Source organism: Panthera uncia, chromosome B4 (genome assembly GCF_023721935.1).
Source record: "Panthera uncia isolate 11264 chromosome B4, Puncia_PCG_1.0, whole genome shotgun sequence".
Lineage (NCBI taxonomy): Eukaryota > Metazoa > Chordata > Mammalia > Carnivora > Felidae > Panthera > Panthera uncia.
Genome location: NC_064809.1, coordinates 127,618,024 through 127,625,645, shown reverse-complemented (window position 1 = coordinate 127,625,645; position 7,622 = coordinate 127,618,024).

Genomic DNA, 7,622 nt, shown 5'->3' with positions numbered 1-7,622 from the left:
TCCAGAATCAAGGAGCCCCAGACCTTCGCCAGGAAGAGCTCACACAGCCGGCCCATAATTTCTGCAGGCTCCAGGGGGCGCCATTCGCACCGCGAAAAGGCCGTCGAGTGTGTGGAGGAAGGGGCGCCTTTCTCTCCAGTTTGCACCAAAGGGCCGCCGGGCCTGGCCGCGACACTGCCCTCCCGCCCCCCCCCCTCCCCTCTCCTCCCTTCCTCCCCTCTCTTCCCCTCCTCTCCTCCCCTCCCCCGGGTCCTCAAGCCTGGGCTCTGCCCTCTTCAGCCAGGGGTCTGGACCTCGTCCCGGGGGCCGGCGGCAGGGGGCGCGCCACCCCGCCCGGGTCCGTGGAGCCCCATCCCGCCTCCACCGGCGGCGCGCCCCCAACCACCAGGCAGGCCCACGCGGTCCGTCTGCTCCTGCTGGTTCTCTTTGCAGCTCAGCTCCCGGGAACTGGGGCCCTGACAGTCGGTGGGCTCAGTCTTAGCGGCCTTCTCCAGGGACCTCTCTTGCCTGCAAACGGCGCTCTGGCTCCTGCTGATGTCCTTTCACGGCTTGAATTAGGACTCACAAGGAACCAGGAATCTACTGCCCATCCCCCTGCCCCCCTCGGCTGCCCCAGGGACATTTATGAGCACGTCCATGGGCCCACCTCTGTGCCATGCACTTTCACGGATTATCTCTTTTCATCTCAACCCAACAGGGAGCTGCGATGGTGATTGCCGTTTTACACAGGGGGGACCCCCTCGGGGTGTTCTGTGCGCCCCCAGAGTCCCCTGCTCCTCCCCCTCCTCTCCTCGGTGGCTGGTGGGGAATGAAGATGGGAAAAGAAAGGGAAGATTTCCCTCGCCTGGGGCGCACGTCCTCTGGTGGCTTGGCTCTCGCCAGAGCGACGACCCAAGCTGGCTAGGTTTTGTTTTTTTTTTTTTCCTGAAGGACTGTTTCGAGGGTTCTTTGGAGCCCCCACTGCTAGGAGAGGCTCACACTGTACTTTCCTTCCTGGGCAGGGGCTCCTCTGGGACACCGTACTCAAGGACCACCTCCCACCGGTGCCACTGCCCACTCCCCTTGTGTCCTGGCCCTGCATAAAGTCTCTTCTGGGCGGCAGCAAGTCACGGCTCCTGACCCAGGTCCTCAGCTGGCCCCCTGGAAGCCAAGGCCCGGCACTGACAGGGTTCACCCCATACATCCCATTCCACCACGGACCAGCCTGCCGGCTCCGCTTCCCGCCGACAGGCTTTCCCAGGCTGGGGTCCCGCCTAGCCTCCGAGCGCCACCGCCACCCCTGTGCCCCCACCCCCCAATCCAGGGCACAAAGGCCAGGCTCTGCAGATGGCCTCGTGGAAAACTCTCTTACTCAGCCTTCAGGGAGGGGAGCACCACCCCCCCTACACGGGGCGGGAGAAGTAAAGACCCACAGCACCCCAACACCTCCCTGTGGAGAGAGCCCCCCTCTGCCTGCCAGCCGCTCCCATGGCGTCTGTCTCCGCCGTAGGTGGGAGGCACGGTCTCCCGAGGCTTCCAAAACTAGTTCCCAGCCACCTGCTTTAGAAGGTCTAGCACCTCGTTTTGGAACGTGGGTGCCGTTGGCAGCCCTGGCTGGAACTGGATCAGAAGAGCCTGCGTTTAAAAAATAGCATTTTATTTTGCAGCACTCTCAGACTTTGAGCAAAGCCGCAAAAATAATACCAGACTGGCGGAGGCTTCACTCAAGAGTCACCAAACGTTCACATTTTTTTTTTTTTTTTTTTTACTACATGTGCTCTTTCATTCTCTGTCCCTCCTTTTCTCGTTTTTCTGAACCGTTGGCGAGGAAGTCATGGAGTTAGTGGCCTTTCGCTCTTAAACTCTTCAGGGTGATCTACAAATGGGGACCGAAGTACAATTACCCGCGTCAGGAAACGAGTTGTCCTGCTAATGTCCTTTGCGGCCAAAGGGGGGCGGGGAGTACTTGAGGCTCCCCTCCAGAAAGGGTTCCATTCCGCTGGCCTGTCGCTTTAGTCTTCTGATGTGGAATGATTCCTTGGTCTTGCTCCGTCTCCCGTTCTTGGGGAGAAGACGCTGTGTATTTCGTAGAATGCCTTCAGTTTGGGTTTGTCTGAGATTTCCTGGCGATTACACTCATTGTGTGCATGTTTGGCAGGAATATCAGAGCGGCGAGGCTGTGCGCTCAGGGCCCCCCCCCCCCCCCCCGGCACGAGGTACACCTGTCAGTTTATGCCATCACTGGTAAGGTGAACTGATCACTTAGTCAAGCCGCTGATCGATACAGTTCCTCTCTCACGCTTTGAGTGTCTCAGCATCTTGGTGGGGAGATACACTGAGGCTCTATTAACATCCTATTTTCCAGCAAACACGTTTATCTCATCCTTAATTTTAATATTCGTGGATGGTTCTTTTTTTCTTTTAGGTTTACTTATTTATTTGGAGAGAGAGAGCGCACAAGCAGGGGAGGGGCAGAGAGGGACAGAGAGAGAGAGAGAGAGAGAGAGAATCCCAAGCAGGCTCTGCGCTGTCAGCCCAGAGCCCAACATGCAGGCCTCGAACCCAAGATCATGACCTGAACCAAAATCAAGAGTTGGACGCTTAAACGACTGAGCCACCCAGGCGCCCCCATTGATGATTCTTGCTATAATAAGTACTATGGAGATTGCCGAATTGTGATTTTTTTTTCTAATTCCGCCATTTCCTCTATATTCTCAAAAAAATTTTTTTGATGTTTTATTTATTCTTGAGAGAGAGAGACAGAGTACAAGCAGGGGAGGGGCAGAGAGAGAGAGAGAGAGAGACACAGAATCCGAAGCAGGCTTCAGGCTCTGAGCGGTCAGCACAGAGCCCAACACGGGGCTCGAACCCACGAAACACGGGATCGTGACCCGAGCTGAAGTCGGACGCTCAACCAGCTGAACCACCCAGGCGCCCCTCTTCTGCATTTCTTAGTGGCATTCTCTTGTCAGATGGGAGCTGCCAGAGCAGACCCCACAGCGAGTCAGGCCAAGGGCCAAGTCAAGAAGGCGGAGGCCGGACGTGAGTACCAGGCCCATGAAGGGCAACCAGGCACCTGAGAAGTTGCTCAGGGCCAGGGGAGCGAGGAGCCAGCGGGGAGTGAGGGTGGGCAAGCCTGAGGTCACATACCTCCCCAGGGGACCTCTCCAGCTCTGCTCCCAGCGGTGCCCAGAGCAGCTCCTGGTGGCCGGAAGTTCTTGCCTGGCCCACTGCGGTCTCTAGCTGTTTCTGTCTGTCCCTGCCCATCACATCCCGCACCTCACCTCTCCCAGAATCGTGTGAAGCCACAGGCACCGCGTTTGTAGCCGCAGGCTGTCAGAAGAGCCGTCATGGGTCTGGTACCGAACTCCTACCCTCACCGGCCCTCCACAGGTGGGGGTGGGGGGAGCGCTTACCTACCTCGTTGCACCCCAACCCTCTTGGAGAGGAGAGAAAGGGGTGCTTCCCGGAACCCTAGGGAAAGAAAGAAACCCAGGTGAGCAAAACTCATTACCTACCTGCTTTCTTGCTTTCTTTTTTTTAAAGTCAACCGGGCAGCATTAAAAACGTACCCATCCTGGGGTGAGGTTTTCTCTTTTCGTGATCTAGCCCGGGGGTTACACGAGCATCAAAAGCCCATGCCTTTCACCCACAACGGAAACTCTTGGGCCGTTTACTTGATTTGCTCTCTTCAAGGGCTTGTAACTGTGTTTCAAACCTTTCATGGTTCAGAAATGGGGAAAGTCTGTGCCAGGAAGCAGAAGCTGGCAGGGGAAGAGGAAAGAGCAGACACAGCCAGCCTCGGCGGGGGAATAAATCCCCACGCACCAGCCCTGGGAAGCCTCCCTGATACCTTGGCCTGGGGACTCCTGCGGGCCCCTCCTGCCTCGTTCTGGGCCACACATTCTGGAGCGTGGCTCGTGTCTTCAGTGAACTATTACGGCCGTATACTCATTGCCTCCAGGACTCCGATCCTCGCCCTAACCGTCCTGCCCCCTCTCTAAGGCCCGACGCTCCTTCTCTGTAAAATGGGGGAGAAGAACACGAGTTCTCAGGGTTACGGATCCAATGAATACAAAAACACTTAGCATCTTCCCTGGCAAGGAAGGTGCTGGATAAATAGGAGGGATTATTAGGGTCTCTCTCAGCCCCACCAGGGTATGGATGCGATGGCAAACATTCACAAAGACCTGTGCACGTCAGTCACGGTGCTAGGGCCAGGAGGAGAACCATAGATAAGATAGGCACCGTGAGGGTGTATAGGCCGTCACAGGGAGGCAGGAGTGAGGGGCAGCACAGCATGTCAGTTACAGTAATAACGCATCTATGTGGTGCTTCCTGGGCTGGGCTTTGTTCCCAGTTCTTTGTATAAATCTGATCCTGTGAGGCAGGTCCTGGGTTAGACCCACGGAGGTAGAATCTGGAGACTCACTGCCAGGTCTGGGCACGGGCGACCCCGGGGCGGTGGCCTCGCGTCCTGAGACAGGGAACATGGACAGGGGAGCGGCGTTAGGGTACCAGCAGGCAGCGGACACGGGGGTCTGAAATAAATAGGGATCCGGGCCCAGCGAGCTGCTGGGGGCCCAGATTTGAGAGCGACTGGTTGAGCAAAGTGGGTTAAGCCACCAAAATGGCTTATCCGTTATCCAGAGAGCATGGGCCCACCTAGAAGCAGGCGGAGACTCTGGAGAACATGCCAGTAACCGGGAAGGACAGTCAGCAAGAATAATCCAGACTTGGGAGGACCTGGAGAGTCACACGGCAGTTGGGGCCATTTAGTTTAGGGGCAAAGCGCCCCCAGAAGGTATCAGTAAAGCCGCTGAGTGCTCAGGTGCCCCCGGTACAGCATGCTCCCCCTCCAATATGTTAAACCTTTCGGTGCTTAAAATGATAAAGCTTCGGTAACCTAAAAATCTCATCTCTTCCTGAATGACTCATTCCCCACAAGTTAAGAATAAACCTCTATTGTGCTCGTATAGCTGGGTTATTCCAGTGGGAGTGACACCTGATATTGTTGTGAACTTTACCTTACCTGACATCACATCTAGAATTTGCTCTCATTTCTCAGCCTGGGCGACTTGAGCCCCGCCCCGGCCTGAAGGATCTGGAAGGCAGACCTTTCGGGGGCCACGTGCAGCCCGATTCATTATTCAGTCCGCCGTGTGCGGGGTGGGGGCTTCGGGCCCTGATCCCTCGTGGCAACGATCCAAGGAGTGAACACGTCCCAGTGCAGCCGGTTAGACGAGGCTGGGAAACTGCTGACTGTCCCTGACCCAGGAGGGGTGGTCCGGCAAATATTTGCCAAGCGGATGAAAATTTCATCATCCTTGTTATCCAGGGCGGCAAGTTCCTGCCGGGGAACACAGCCGGTGGGTAGGATGGGCTCTGGCAGAGGCCAGGACCCTGCAGTGAGTGGTTAATTATTCTGGGAGTTCAGACTTGAAGGGGCTGAGGGCGGAGCCCGGCCAACTCCTCAAAACCGAGGCTCCGGGAATCCTAGAAAGGCGAGGCTCAATTTCCTTTCTCCCGCCTCTGGGCCCTTCTCTGAACCTGTCCGGACCCATCCAGAACCTTCCCAGGAGGAAAAGCCTCAGCTCAGATCAGCCTGGGTTCCTTGCTGGGAGGAGGACCCAGGGAAGGGAAGGGGAGCCTAGCTGAACCCCTGGCTCAGAACCCCACAGCTCAGAGGGTCTCCTCGTGGAGCTGGGAGACACGTGGCCGTCCTCCCTGAGCTTGTCACTGGTGCGTCCAAACCCTGCGTTACACTCCATTCTCCCTTAATCGTGAAATCTGGAAAACCACCACGGGCAAGACCCACTGGAGGGGCGTCTCCCCTGCAATTTCTAACTGCGGGTGAGGCCCCGCTCTCACACTAGCTGTGTGCCCTTGGGCAAATCGCTCAACCTCTCCGATCTTGTTTTTCTCACTTCTAACAGGAGTCTGTCATCACTTCACGGTACTACTCCCTTCCTTCTGGAAATATGGTAGCACCGGCCAGTTTTACTCCCTGGCTGGGAAGCTTTACCAGGGCAGGAACATAATTCTCACATTCATTGTCCCCTCTCCCTGAACGCAGACGTACAGGAGACACTCAACATGCTGCATAAGTAAAAGTCCCTTAAAAAGAACAACAACAGGGGGCGGGGCACTTGGGTGGCTCAGCTCAGGTCGAGATCTCAGGGTTTGTGAGTTCGAGCCCTGAGTCGGGCTCTGTGCTCACGGCTCAGAGCCTGGAGCCTGCTTCAGATTCCGTGTCCCCCTCTCTCTCTGCCTTGCTGCCGCTCTCTCAAAAATAAACGTTAAAAACAAAAAACAAAAAACAAAAAAAAAACGGGGGCACCTGGGTGGCTCAGTCAGTTAAGCGTCCTACTCTTGATTTCGCCTCAGGTCATGATCTTATGGCTCGTGAGTTCGAGCCCCAAGCTGGGCTCTGCGCTGACAGTGTGGGGCCTGCGTGGGACGCCTTGCCAACATCTCTCTCTGCCCCTCCCCTGCTCTCGCTCTCTCAAAATAAATTTTAAAAAATTTAAAAAATAATAAAATTAAATTAAAAAATAACAGGAACACCTGATATTTACTCTGATATTTACCTGATATTTACTCTGTGCCCAGCACCAAGCTAAGCGGTTTCAGTGCATTCTCTCATCTAATCCCCGTATTTCTCAAGGAAAGTATGATGACTCCCTTTTTAACGATGAAGAAACTGAGGCCCAGAGAGGCTCAGCAGTGTCCAAGGTCAGGCAGCCTCGTACGGGGCAGCTGAGACAGAAGCCAGATCCGAACTCACATGCATCTGTAGACGAAGCCCTCTCCCTGAAGCAAAGAGGCGGGGACGTTTCCAGGAGAGAAAACGAGGCTTGGAAGCATAAAAAGGAAGTATAAAAGGAAGGAGCTTTCTGGACGGCTAAACTCAGCCTCCAGGGGGAGGGGTCGTGATGAAGGATCCCCTCCACCTTGGGAGTCCTTGTCTACACTGTTTCTGACTGCTGTGCTCAACTGTTATTTGCTCCTAAAGCAGTGGGTCTCAATCGAGGGTGATTTTTGCCTCCCGGGGGATACTTGGTGATGCCTGGAGACGTTTGTTGGTTGTCACAACCGGTCCGTACTACTGGCTGGGGGCCAGACATGCTGCTAAACGTCCTACATTGCACAGGACAGCCTCGGCAACAAAGAATTATCCCGCCTGAACGTCAGGAGCGCTGAGGTTGTGAAACCCTGAGCTCGAGAAATGGGACTCCGCAATGCCGAAACCTTTGTCTGACATCCTCCTCCTGAGCTACGCATTATTTCCCTTTTACAGGTGAGGAAACAGACTCAGAGAGGTTGGGACTTAATTTAGAGCTCTCATTCAGAAAACCCGATCCTATCCTATCGGCTCCCTCTTGCCCGTGGACTTGGGAGGTGACTCAGTGTCAGAGGAAATGGGATGGGCCGGGCGGGGGGGGGGGGGGGGATCGCAGGTACAAAGAAGAGTAAGTTCGGAGTTTGGGAAATCTGGGTCTGGTCCAGCTCTGTTGTAATCCATCGTGTGACCTTGGGTAAGTCAATGCCCCCTCTGGTTTCATTCTTCTAGGGTTTTCCCCAGTATCGACTGATGCGGCCCGTCTACTACTGAGGGGTTCTTTGGGGGCTTGGAGACGGGG